Raw genomic sequence first — 15,139 nt, 5'->3', positions numbered from 1 at the left:
TCAAGCTATGTATAGAAGTCTTAGAAGTCTATTATCTATATCTATTTAGAATGTAACTATCATTTATATATCTATATATCTATCCATTCCAAAACCAACTTAAATAGTTTAAAGTAAGACGTTTTTGTAAATGACATTTCTAGTGAAGATTTTTGGCCTATTAGGTAGCAATTGTCCTTGAAGTGGTGTATCCACCACTTTGACCCTAACGTTGCTGCGTTGCTTTACTCGGGAGAATGCAACATACAATTGTCCATGGGCAAATACAGGTTCGGGCAAAAAAAATGCCAACTTGATTGAAGGTCTGTCCTTGGGATTTGTTAATGGTCATAGCAAAAGCAGGTTTTAGAGGAAACTGTCGACGTTTTAATTTAACAGGTAACCCAGTTTCTGAAGGACACAAATCGATGCGTGGAATAAACACAATGTCTCCTTCAGCTGAGCCAGTAATCACTTTAGCCTGTATGATGTTGCGGAGTAAGGCAATGACAATCAGGCGAGTGCCATTGCAGAGACCTATCTTGGTGTTTAGGTTTTTTTTAATAGCATCACAATGGTGCCAGTTTTAAGAGATGTGATGGCATTCCTGATGGTGTCAGAGAGTTTAAAAATTCAACTGGGTAGTTTTCACATTCCTCTGCCTCATCAGCATCGACAGAATCATCGCTTGTATATACAGTATAATCACCACTGATGCGATCCATTACTTTACAGTTCAGAAAATCTACGTCATCATTTTTTGGACATAGTATAGCATGTGATGCAGCAGTGTTGAGGCTTTGTTTGTCATTAACATCAATGCAAATATGGTCTCCAAAGATCTCGGTTACTATAGAGCCAGTGCAAAGCATGTCTGGAGGAATTTCAATGACATCCTCTCCAAGGTTATGTTCATTAGACAGCTCACCATTTCCAAGTTTAAGCAACCAAGTGCTGTATTCAGGATCAGTGGAGCGCATGTTGTTAATTAGCGGTAGTCTGGTAAAATGTTACCAATGTTCTGAATATTTAATGCAGGAATCTACAATGTCTATTCTTGTTCCATGAGCGATGACGGGAAGACATTGTCTGAAGTCTCCTCCAAGAACAATAACTTTACCTCCAAACGGTGTTTTATTTTTTTCAGCAACATTTGTTGTCATGATGTCACGTAGAAGTCTATCTATCACATTCAATGCATGTTTTTGGACCATAGTGCACTCATCAATAATACAAAGTTTTGTACTCTGTAAATGTTTTCCTGCATTTGTATCGTTTTTAATCCTGGAAACAGATGTTTCGTTGATCGGAATAGGTATGCCACATAGAGAGTGGATTGTTCGGCCTCCTTGTATCAAGTTAGATGCTATTCCTGTAGTTGCTGCAGGTGACACAATTTCTCCTTGTTCTCTTAAATGATGTGTAAGTAGATGGTATAGGTAGGTCTTTCCACTGCCACCAGGTCCATCGAGAAAAAAGCACTTTGGTGTTAAACTGCTATTTTGTAAAGCTTCAGTAATGACATCGTAGGCAAAAAGTTGCTCATGATTAAGAGTTTCTTTCATCTCTGCAGCTTTTTTTAACTCATAATCCTTATCATATTGTTTAAGGAGGTGTTTAATATTTTTTGCTGGGCGTGGTAAATTGAAATCAGCAAAAGTTTTTCCATGGACTATGAGGACATCTTGGACATCTTTCATAGCATATCCTTCACAATCGATACACTCTTTAGTGTCGCTGTGGTATGTATGACAGTAGTCTTGTAAAAAATGGTCCTTAAATTCATTCCACAATTCAAGTGGATTACTGGGGGGGCCAAAAATACAGATATAAGCAAACATGTCTCTAAGTTGGGAAGGCATGTTAAGAATGCAAGCATCTCTTAAAGTATGTCTCCAGATGCTATCATCGAATAATAATCCAAGTGCTAACGCAGCATCCTTAAAGGTTTCATGCATAACTCCATTGACGGTTTTAATGCTGTCAAAACTGGTAACAGCTTTTACATGTAGTAACAACAAACGTAATGTTCTTGGTCTTTCACACTAACAGTATACATTCTTCCAATAACTGTGAGACCCCCTCATTTTCTTTGTTCCCAAGTGCCTTGTTTCCAAACGTAGTGTTCTGGAATTTCGCGGTAGAAATAGTTATGTGCATTGTGGTCGATCTTATTAAGGTTGAAATACGCCATAAGTGTAGAATTTGAATTGAGCTTCTGATGTATGTTGTCTGCAGAGTCATTCTCATGAAAATAGAGTGGTTGAGAATTAGGCAGATGTACGGCTAGGCGAATGATGGCATGAGATTGTTTATGCATAGGAAAAGCAAATATCCGCCACGCAGCCTCAGGTGCACTAACATATCTGGAATCCCTAAATTGGTGTGTTTCATCATGTTGGATGTTATTTTGGGAAATTTCAAGGTTGGCTTTGTCATGTCCTTTGTAAACGTATTTAAATAAATATTTTATACTTTGAATGGAAGCACATATTTCTACATTAATATGGCACTTAGATTAAAAAAAATTTTATTCCTTTATTCCAAAATTTAAAAAAATCATAAGATTCTCCATCATGATAAGAGACGCATCAGGACGTGTAGTTGGACGCGTTTCGGACAAAAAAACAGTCCTTATTCTAAGACAACACATAATACATCTGAACACATGCTTATAAAGGGAAACAAAGGAAGTCAAGGAACAATCAAGACTAAACATAGCCAGCTGATTAATAGGAGGTAGTAAGTCAAAATCACACTTACAAAACACTCAAAATCTCACTCCTAATATTCATACCCGTTGGAACTGCTTTGTAACAATAACATCCATTTTGCCTCTCGGCGTAATAATAAATCATTTAAATTTCCACCTACCCTTTTTGTCTGCACCTTCTCTTTGGCATTAACCCTAAAGTTTCTGAGATCTCCTTTATGTATATGCAAAAAATGTCGAGAAGCAGCAGACAAACTGAGTGTGGTAGTGTGACCTACGTCATAAACGTGCTCGGAAATACGACGTCTCAAGGTGCGTGAAGTATTTCCCACATACTGAATATTACAATCCACGCATGTTATGACATAGATCACACCAGTAGAACCACAGTTCAAACAAGATTTTATTTTAAATTCCTTTCCATTAACAGAAGATACTATTTTTTCTGTGTTCCACATAAACCTACATAGTCCACAGTTTTTCTGAGCACATTTAAAAGATCCACAAGTGGGTAACCAATTAGTTATACTTGCTGAACTGTCTGAAAAATATTTATTAGCATGTCTATTGACACTAGTATGATCACTTGGAGATACCTTATTAGCAATAGTTTTATTCCTCCTTGAAACAAATCTAATCCCATCCTTCAGTATATTCTTTAATGTATCATCAACATACAAAATAGGGAGGAATTTTTTAATAATATGAACAATCCTGTAGTAGTCAGTACTAAAATTAGTTGAAAAAACAATAGGTGACCGACCCTCCACAGAATTTGGTGTTTTTCTGCTTTCCTTCTGCAAATAATCCTCTCTAGTTTTTTCATCCGTTCTATGCTTAGCTTTCTGAATGTCTACCTTAGTATAACCCCTCTTTATAAAACGTTTACCAATGATCTCACATTGTTTATCGTATAAATTAGGCGTGGTACATGTTCTTTTTGCTCTTACAAACTCCCCTGTAGGTATATTGGCTATAACATAACGTGGATGGCAGCTAGATGCGTGTAACAGTGAATTACCTGCCGTAGGTTTTCTAAAAATATCACAATCAATCTTTCTATCTTCCAAATTTGCCGACAAAAGAATATCCAAAAACGAAATTGTCTTGGCATCAAATTGATGTGTGAAACGTATATTGCATGGATTATTATTAATATAAAACATGAAATTCTCAATATTAAATACATCACCATCCCACACAATTATAACATCATCAATAAATCTCAAAAAAAGAAAAATATCAGAAGAAAAAGGATTTTTTTCAGAAAAAATATACTCCTCCTCCCACCAGGCCATAAAAATATTAGCAAGAGACGGTGAAAACTTGGAACCCATGGAACAGCCTTGCACCTGTAAATAAAGATCATCCAAAAAAGAAAAAAAATTGTTTTTTAACAAAAAATAGGTCACTTCAATCAAATACATCTGCAAATCTTCTGAAAAATTACTGTATTTCTGTAAATAAGTAGTAAGAGCCAAAATAGCCAAATCGTGTGGGATGGAAGTGTACAAACTTTGTACATCACAAGTAAGCCAACAAAAGGAACTTCGCCATTCCACCTGAGAAAAAATACTAAGAACATGCTTGGAATCCTGCACATAGCTAGGTGAAATAGTGGCTAGAGGTTTTAATCTTGCATCCAACCATTCTGACAAGTTTTCATTAAGAGATCCTATGCCCGATATGATAGGACGAAACAAAGGTGGAAAAACCTCCTTATGAACTTTTGGAAGTGCATGTAACAAAGGAACTCTGGGATATAAAGGACAGAAAAATTCACATTGTTTTTGATTAATAATTCCCAAACTAAAACCCCTATGTAACAATTCCTGTAATTCCATTCTGATGTTATCTGTAGGGTTATAATTAATTCCCTTGTATACTTCACTATTAAAAAGCATAGTCCTCACCTCTCTTTCATACAGCCCAGTATCTAATATGGTCACAGATCCCCCCTTGTCAGAATTTCTTACCACGATATTGACATTAGCAGATAACAAATCAAGTGCCTGTTTCTCAGTACGAGAAATGTTAGAACGACCATTCTGATTAGCATCAGGCTTATATAAGCAGCAATATGATTCCAAGAGGTTTGCGCATCAAGAAGCGCCCTACTACGGAATATGACCCTGAATTTGTAAAAGAATGGGACAATATTCTGAGTGACTGTTCTATTAAGCTGATGAATTTGATTGTGAAGAGAGAGGAAGCCAAGATGTTAACTTTGGAGGAATCTATTAAAATGATTGAAAGTGATTTGGTGAAATATAAAGATTCTTCTTCTTTTATAATGGCTAGAGATAAAATTAATGACAATCTGAGTAAAATGGAGGACTCTATTACAGTGATAAAAGAAAAGAAATTCAGAAGAGATAAAACTGATTACCAGAATAATCATATTTATGACTGGCATGATTATAGAAGAAAACGTAATAACATTCACCCTTCCATTCTCAAACGCAGAGATAATAGGGTAAGCTTTTCCTCAACGGATATGGATAATACGGATGTTAATACTGACACTTCTGATACTGAGAATTTACCATCTAACAGTTCCATGTGTGCACGGGATGTGGGGCAGCGGATTTCACAAAGCAGTAGTTTTTCAAAAAACGGTTCAGGAAAAAGAAACGTCAAAGGAGATCAGGGAGGAAACACTCCCATCATAAGAGAATTCAGGAGATCAGCGCGGAACAAGCATGCTTAGATACAACTGATAATTTTACAGTCCTGAACCTTTCTGCATCGATTTTATCGAATGATCAAATTAATATCCTTGAAAGGGGTCTTAATTTTGTGCCTACAGCGAAAATGGACTTATTCAACACTATGCTTGATGTTAATCACTTTATGAGAAGATTGACTCTTAGGAGACATTTTTTTGCAGAAGATGTGGAACGTGAAAAAACTTCCAATATCAATGATGAATATGTTGATAAAGTTCCTGAGGAATTTATGCCTACTTCTTTCCAGGAGCAAGTTACCCTAAAGAATTTGAGGGACTTGTCTGAATCTGGTTCTAAGTTAATGTATTTAACTGATGTTAATTTTTCCTCTAGAGTCCCCAATCCTAGATATTATCCTGAGCAGTCAAAATTACAAGTTATGGATGATTTTCAATTTCTTGTTGAGGATGAACTTATGAAAATCTATAATGCTAATCAGAAGGGTCGTTCTAACATTTCTCGTACTGAGAAACAGGCACTTGATTTGTTATCTGCTAATGTCAATATCGTGGTAAGAAATTCTGACAAGGGGGGATCTGTGACCATATTAGATACTGGGCTGTATGAAAGAGAGGTGAGGGCCATGCTTTTTAATAGTGAAGTATACAAGGGAATTAATTATAACCCTACAGATAACATCAGAATGGAATTACAGGAATTGTTACATAGGGGTTTTAGTTTGGGAATTATCAATCAAAAACAATGTGAATTTTTCTGTCCTTTATATCCCAGAGTTCCTTTGTTACATGCACTTCCAAAAGTTCATAAGGAGGTTTTTCCACCTTTGTTTCGTCCTATCATATCGGGCATAGGATCTCTTAATGAAAATTTGTCAGAATGGTTGGATGCAAGATTAAAACCTCTAGCCACTATTTCACCTAGCTATGTGCAGGATTCCAAGCATGTTCTTAGTATTTTTTCTCAGGTGGAATGGCGAAGTTCCTTTTGTTGGCTCACTTGTGATGTACAAAGTTTGTACACTTCCATCCCACACGATTTGGCTATTTTGGCTCTTACTACTTATTTACAGAAATACAGTAATTTTTCAGAAGATTTACAGATGTATTTGATTGAAGTGACCTATTTTTTGTTAAAAAACAATTTTTTTTCTTTTTTGGATGATCTTTATTTACAGGTGCAAGGCTGTTCCATGGGTTCCAAGTTTTCACCGTCTCTTGCTAATATTTTTATGGCCTGGTGGGAGGAGGAGTACATTTTTTCTGAAAAAAATCCTTTTTCCTCTGATATTTTTCTTTTTTTGAGATTTATTGATGATGTTATAATTGTGTTGGATGGTGATGTATTTAATATTGAGAATTTCATGTTTTATATTAATAATAATCCATGCAATATACGTTTCACACATCAATTTGATGCCAAGACAATTTCGTTTTTGGATATTCTTTTGTCGGCAAATTTGGAAGATAGAAAGATTGATTGTGATATTTTTAGAAAACCTACGGCAGGTAATTCACTGTTACACGCATCTAGCTGCCATCCACGGCATGTTATCGCCAATATACCTACAGGGGAGTTTGTAAGAGCAAAAAGAACATGTACCACGCCTAATTTATACGATAAACAATGTGAGATCATTGGTAAACGTTTTATAAAGAGGGGTTATACTAAGGTAGACATTCAGAAAGCTAAGCATAGAACGGATGAAAAAAGTAGAGAGGATTATTTGCAGAAGGAAAGCAGAAAAACACCAAATTCTGTGGAGGGTCGGTCACCTATTGTTTTTTCAACTAATTTTAGTACTGACTACTACAGGATTGTTCATATTATTAAAAAATTCCTCCCTATTTTGTATGTTGATGATACATTAAAGAATATACTGAAGGATGGGATTAGATTTGTTTCAAGGTGGAATAAAACTATTGCTAATAAGGTATCTCCAAGTGATCATACTAGTGTCAATAGACATGCTAATAAATTTTTTTCAGACAGTTCAGCAAGTATAACTAATTGGTTACCCACTTGTGGATCTTTTAAATGTGCTCAGAAAAACTGTGGGCTATGTAGGTTTATGTGGAACACAGAAAAAATAGTATCTTCTGTTAATGGAAAGGAATTTAAAATAAAATCTTTTTTGAACTGTGGTTCTACTGGTGTGATCTATGTCATAACATGCGTGGATTGTAATATTCAGTATGTGGGAAATACTTCACGCACCTTGAGACGTCGTATTTCCGAGCACGTTTATGACGTAGGTCACACTACCACACGCAGTTTGTCTGCTGCTTCTCGACATTTTTTGCATATACATAAAGGAGATCTCAGCAACTTTAGGGTTAATGCCATAGAGAAGGTGCAGACAAAAAGGGTAGGTGGAAATTTAAATGATTTATTATTACGCCGAGAGGCAAAATGGATGTTATTGTTACAAAGCAGAGTTCCAACGGGTATGAATATTAGGAGTGAGATTTTGAGTGTTTTGTAAGTGTGATTGTGACTTACTACCTCCTATTAATCAGCTGGCTATGTTTAGTCTTGATTGTTCCTTGACTTCCTTTGTTTCCCTTTATAAGCATGTGTTCAGATGTATTATGTGTTGTCTTAGAATAAGGACTGGTTTTTTGTCCGAAACGCGTCCAACTACACGTCCTGATGCGTCTCTTATCATGATGGAGAATCTTATGATTTTTTTAAATTTTGGAATAAAGGAATAAAAAATGTTTTAATCTAATTACTGATCTGGATGCTGGAATTTTTTTCCATATTACGCTTTGCTGCAGAGGGATCCTGTTTCCACATTCCGTGCACCGATCGGACTTATAGCTGTCTTCTTTGGGGTGAGCTGAAAAAATTTTCTTTTTTTACATTTAATATGGCGCTTGATTTGGTGAGTAAAAATGGGTTATATGGAACTACCCATGAATTGTCAATCGTCTTAGAATGGTGCTCATATGTTTTGCCAATGGGTCTGCAGTAAGTGGGATAGCCGTCCTTTTCTTTGATGGTATATGGTTGGTATTGTTTAGGGAAACCTTTGCTACACTTTTCAAGATCCATACAGGGAGAATTAGGATTCTGTTCTCCACAGGGACCATGAATCATGTGTTGAAGACCAATGTTATGGAGCTGAGGGTAGATTGTTTCATCAGGTATTTCAGCCCAGACTATATTGTCTATGTCCGCCTCAGTCCATAATTTAGACAGGCTGTCAAGAATAATTAAAATATGAGCGTGTGGGAGACCACACTTCTGAAATTCAATGACATGGACCATTGCGGTGACATTTCCAAATAATCCACTGCTAATGTCTTTTAAGAGAGATTCCAGTTTAATTTTAAAGACGAGTGCAACCAAGTCAGGTCTGTGTTCAACACGCTGCCACGGTTCTAAATGTGTAGTAATCTCACTCCACTTAGGATTACATGTCATGGTGATAAATAGATCTGGTCGACCATACTTTGTAACAATAGCCATAGCATCCTGGTAGCGCTGCTGCATGTTTCTTGGACTGCCTTCAAAAGAAGATGGTAAAATGACTGTTTTCCCAATAGGGATGCCCTTTTGAATCGATTTTTTGAGTTTTCAATGTTCTTGAAGGAGGCAGTAATCCTCCTCTTTTAAATCTTTTTGGTGGTTGCGGATGTAATGTAGGCGATTAGCTTCGATTTTGACATAAGCATCTACTAAATATTGCTCTGTTAGCTTACCACCATCGAGGAGTGGATTAAAGTAATTTCTGACAGATAACATATAGCAATAGTATTGGAGTTGTGTGATCCACCGCGGACTTTTGCCTTGTTGTTTGAGTCCATCATGCCATCCTTGGTCTCCATAAGGGAAAAATATTGGATAGAGGAGGGCATCCAAATTGCTATGGAGAATGCTAATTTGTTGTGTTTTTGGAGCTAAAGGGTTGTGGGGATCAGGTTTTAAATGAATTAATATGTCTCTATTGAAAGGTGGCTCACCATTGTCATTTTGAAACACGACTGCTACTTCACTGACAATGGGATTATTGTACCATCAAGGGTCTTGAGTACGATCTTGTTTAATAGCCATAGTGATGTTTGGCATGACAGTTCCGTTTTGTAGAGATTTAATTTTTTCTTGTTCTTCCACATCACGTAACATTTGATAAGCTGCCACAAAAGGATTAATAGTTTGGATTTGAAAGGCAATAATGTTCATCAATGTAGGATGACATTTTTGATTTTCTTTACATCGTAAGCGTTGTTCGTTTGCGGTAGTGGTATCGAGAATGTAAAGTTGGGCAAATGCGCGTTGTTGGTCATCTGAGGGATGTAGTGTTCCAGTTCTATGTTAGATCTGGCCATGTATGCGGAAACAGTATGGGCCATATCCAGGAGGTGGTGAAATATTTGCACCCATGAAGGCAAAAGCAAAGGAACTGTTAATACTTTGAATATTATCCATGAAATTTTTGCTAAATTCACTTTGCCCTTTCAGCAAACGTGTAAAGACATCAGGATATTGTGGTATGGGTACATGGACTTTACCCTTCTGACAGCAGAGCGTAAAGTTGTTATCAGAAAGTATCTGTGCTACAAAATGCAAAGCTTGGCAATGCTCACATACATGGGTCATGTCACCACAGCTGTGTTCAGTAATACTATTTTCATCATTAGTGAAAATGTGAGGTTGTAGTAGAAGTGCATGTCCAAACGGGGGGTTGCGCCTAGTTTTGAGACCAACGTATATTTGTCTTGGTTGCACTTTCTGCGGGCTAACTGTTGCAGCTTGTATGTGAAGAAACTGTGCGTCGGTATTGACTAATGGTGGTATTGATAGGGCAGAAACAGATTGCTGATTAGTTATGTCAGTAAACGGCATATAGGATGAAGTGTGGTAGTAACTTGTTCCACATGCTGATGTGGAAGCATCCTGTTGTGAGTCTACTAATAATGATGAGGAAGAAGCCGTCTGTTGTCGGCGGTGACGGCGTGCAGAGATTTCTTCAGCCAATCTAATGGATTTAGAGTTAGGGGATTCGTGTGTGAGACGACGGCATTTATAAGCCTTAATCTTGTCAAGGTGATGCTGTTTTTCCTCAGGAGTCCCAATAGCACAGCGTTGTTTTTGACGTAGTGCTAAAGCGGCTTTCCTTTAACTGGCATTGCCATACTGTGTGTCGGTATTGAGTAATGGTGGTATTGATAGGGCAGAAACAGATTGCTGATTAGTTATGTCAGTGAACGGCATATAGGATGAAGTGTGGTAGTAACTTGTTCCACATGCTGATGTGGAAGCATCCTGTTGTGAGTCTAATAATAATGATGAGGAAGATGCCGTCTGTTGTCGGCAGTGACGGCGTGCAGAGGCTTCTTCAGCCAATCTAATGGATTTAGAATTAGGGGATTCGTGTGTGAGATGATGGCGTTTATAAGCCTTAATCTTGTCAAGGCGATGGTGTTTTTGCTCAGGAGTCTCATTAGCACGGCGTTGTTTTTAACGTAATGCTAAAGCTGCTTTCCTTTCACTGGCATTGGCATACTTTTTGGTATGACTCATGTTGGCACAGGTAAAGGAGTCTATTTGGCAGTTATCTGGCAGTGAAGAAGGCGTCCTGGAGTATTGTAGTGTAAACAGATACTTATAGTACTTATAGTCTTCTTATAGAAGTGGGGTACAGCAAAACAGGGCATATAAATGGCGTGAGATAAATGACTTATTAACTGGTGTAATTATGCAGAAGACTTAAACTGGGGTCCTCCTCTAGTTATGCTTAACGTTTGAAGAAACTGGTGTCCTCCTAGTTGAGGCAAAATTGGCCCTGTAATTGCCCAGTAGTAGTTATGAAGTGATAGAGGCAAATTGGCCCTGTAATTGCCCAGCAATAGTTATGAAGTGGTAGAGGCAAATTGGCCCTGTAATTTGACACCGGCAGTGAACAGGCAGAGGAGTAAGGCAACACGTCCATGCACAACATAAAGAAGGATTTTTCCAGCGTCTCCAGGAGATAAAATAATAATTGCTTTATTGAGAATATAAAATCTTCTTACCATCAGGTAAAAACGACATAAAGAGGCGTATGGAGGGGAGCAATTTCCTACGCCTTTCACCCTAAGAGGGCTTAATCATGGAATGCCAACACGTCCACACAGCAAGTCGGCGTGAGGTAAATGACGAAATTCCGCAGGATCCAAGATGGCATTGGCGAAATCTCACGAGATTTCGCCGACGCCATCTTGGATCCCAACGTCGTCCACGCCGGCGACATGTTCTTGTGGCGACGCCATCTTGGATCGGCGAAATCCCGTGATCCGCAAGATGGCGTCGGCGAAATCTCGCGACATTTCGCTGACGCCATCTTGAGTATCGCGGGATTTCGCCGATCCAAGATGGCGTCGCCGCAAGATCATGTCGCCGGCGTGGACAACGTCTGGATCCAGGATGGCGCCGGCGGAAGATGTCGGGGATCGTGCCGATGCCGATGGCAATTGTGGAGCAGCGGCGATGACGGCGTGAGTATGAGAGACGGAGTGAAAGGGTCGTATGTGGAGTGAAAGGGGGGGTGTGAGTGGAGATGGTGAAAGGGGAGAAGAGTGTGTGTTGAGGAGGTGTCTGTTGAGGAGGAGTGTGCGTTGAGGGTTAACATGGCAAGAGGTGTGAGGTGCTGGCTCGCATGGTGAGGAAGGTGTGTGTTAGGAAGGTATATGGTGTCGGGGAGTGTGCGGGGGGCAGAAGAGGCACAATGCTATCCCAAAGGCAGCTTCTGTCTGGATGTGACGTCACCAAGTTACAACCGGACAGAAGCTGCGCTACAACCGGACGGAAGCTGCTTAGCGCATTTATTATTATAGATGTAGTATGTATGTATGTTGTATGAATGTAGTATATATGTAGTATGTATGTATGTATGTTGTATGAATGTAGTATATATGTAGTATGTATGTATGTATGTTGTATGAATGTAGTATATATGTAGTATGTATGTATGTTGTATGAGTGTAGTATATATGAAGTATGTATGTACACTGTGTTCCAAATTATTATGCAAATGATATTTTTCTATGATTTTCCTAAATAGTCAGTACAAATGACAGTCAGTCTAATAAAAGTCATCACCGGTTAGAGTACACATCAAATTTTATTGAAGAAACCTCCCAATGATAGCAGTATAATCTCCAAAATGAATAAAAACTCAAATTGCACTGTTTCAAATTATTAGGCACAGTAGAATTTCTAAACATTTGATCTGTTTTAAAGAACTGAAAATGTTCATTTGTGGAATTTGCAGCATTAGGAGGTCACATTCATTTAAAAAAAGCTATTTAACTCCAAAACATCCTAACAGGCCAAGTTACATGGTAACATAGGAACCCTTCTGTGATGTCACCTTCACAATTCTTGCATCCATTGAACTTGGGAGTTTTTGGAGAGTTTCTGCTTGCATTTATGTGCATGAAGTCAGAATAGCCCCCAGAGCTGCTGTTTTGATGTGAGCTGCCTCCCACCCTCATAGATCTTTTGCTTGATGGTACTCCAAAGGTTCTCTATAGGGTTGAGGTCAGGGGGAAGATGGTGGCCACACCATGAGTTTATCTCCTTTTATGCCTATAGCAGTCAATGACTCAGAGGTATTCTTTGCAGCATGAGATGGTGCATTGTCATGCATGAAGAGGATTTTGCTCCTGAAGACACATTTCTGCTTTTTATACCATGGAAGACAGCTGTCAGTCAGAAACTCTATATACAGTACTTTGCAGAGGTCATTTTCACACCTTCAGGAACCTTAAAGAGCCCTACCAGCTGTTTCCCCATGATTCCGGCCCAAAACATGACTCCTCCTCCTCCTTGCTGAAGTCGCAGCCTTGTTGGGACATAGTGGCCATCCACCAACCATCCATTTGGACCATCGAGGGTTGCTCGACACTCATCAGTAAACAAGACTGTATGAAAAATTGTCTTCATGTATGTCTGGACCCACTGCTACAATTTCTGCTTGTGAACACTTTTTAGGGGTGGCTGAATAGTAGGTTTATGCACCACAGCAAGCCTTTGAAGGATCCTACACCATGAGGTTCGAGGGACTCCAGAGGCACCAGCAGCTTTAAATATCTGTTTGCTGGTTTGTAATGGCTTTTTAGTAGCTGCTCTCTTAATCCGATGAACTTGCCTGGGAGAAACCTTCCTGATTCTGCCTTTATCAGCACAAACATGTCTGTGCTCAGAATCAACCACAAATCTCTTAACAGTACGATGGTCACGTTTAAATTTTTGGGAAATATCTAATGTTTTCATCTCTTGACCAAGGCATTGCACTATTTGATGCTTTTCAGCAGCAGAGAGGTCTTTTTTCTTTCCTAAATTCCTTGAAACCTGTGCCCTGCTTAATAATGTGGAACATCATTCTTAAGTAGTTTTCCTTTAATTGCACAAAAGGAAATTTTCTGCTCCCCCCTCTTCACTCCTTATCACACCTCCGACGCACGGAAACACCCTGACCCAGGTGTATAGTGCATGCACAACATAGAAAAAGATTTTCCAGCGTCTCCAAGAGATAAAATAACAATTACTTTATTGAAAATATAAAATCTTCTTACCATCAAGTAAAAACAACATAAAGAGGCATATGGAGGGGAGCACTTTCCTTTAATTGGGCTCACCTGGTAAACTAATTATCACAGGAATTTGAGATTGATTTCAGTGATCCAAAGAGCCCTGATACACAATACCATCTATGAGTTTATTTGAAAAACAAAAAATTACATCTTTATGACACTTAAATCCTATTTGCATAATAATTTGGAAAGCAGTGTAGTATGTAGTATGTATGTATGTTGTATGAATGTTGTATATATGTAGTATGTATGTAGTATGTATGTAGTACTGTATGTAGTATGTATGTTTTTTGTTTTTTTTTTACATTCAACACATTAGCCGGATGATGGGACTACTACTATCCCATCATTGGATAATGTGTCATTCACTGTCATTGTAGCAGTCATAGCCCGATGGGACTTGTAGTCCCATCGGACGATGCCTGCACACACAACCCCCGGCAAGTCCGCACAGACCCCCGGCAGGCCCGCACAGACCCCCAGCAGGCCTCACAGACCCCCGGCATGCCCGCACAGACCCCCGAGAGGCCAGTACAGACCCCGCCCGCACACACACGCACAGTCTCCGCCCATGCACCGCCCACACTCTTCCCCCCTCCTGAACTGGATGAGCAAGTAAAGAAAGGGTTTATTTTCATTCCGATATTTGTGCCCCATTGACTTGAATGGGTTTCCGGTATCGGAATCGGCGATACCCGATATTTTTGGGGTATCGGTCCGATCCGATCCAATATTTCCCGATATTGGAAGGTATCGCTCAACATTAATAATAATTATATTTTTTCTTATGTGTTTTTATTGCGAGACCCGACAGTAGTGGTTTGGAATTTTTGTTTCTCATTTTCATATTTTTCTACAGGAAATAACAAAAGTAAATTAAGTAAAACCATAATAGACGTTTTACAATCATTTATTATTAATTTTGTTTGATCAAATACATACACAATATGTTGAAAATTAAACGACACATAAGAGAAGATGGTTACATAATACATTGTTAGTTTTCGCTTTGAATTTACTTTTGAATTGCAACTTGGCTGACAAGAGCAATCATCGTGATAAATGCAATTGTATTTGCTTGAAACAATCTGATTTCAAACTGAGAATTGACTTATTTTGTAAGTTTCAAAAGTACACACATAGAAACAACAAAAAACTTTTGAAGGTGAGTTGACATA

This window comes from Dendrobates tinctorius, unplaced genomic scaffold, assembly GCF_039654945.1.
Source record: "Dendrobates tinctorius isolate UK_male_01 unplaced genomic scaffold, ASM3965494v1 ptg000128l, whole genome shotgun sequence".
Taxonomy (NCBI): Eukaryota; Metazoa; Chordata; class Amphibia; order Anura; family Dendrobatidae; genus Dendrobates; species Dendrobates tinctorius.
This window is presented reverse-complemented; position numbering follows the sequence as displayed.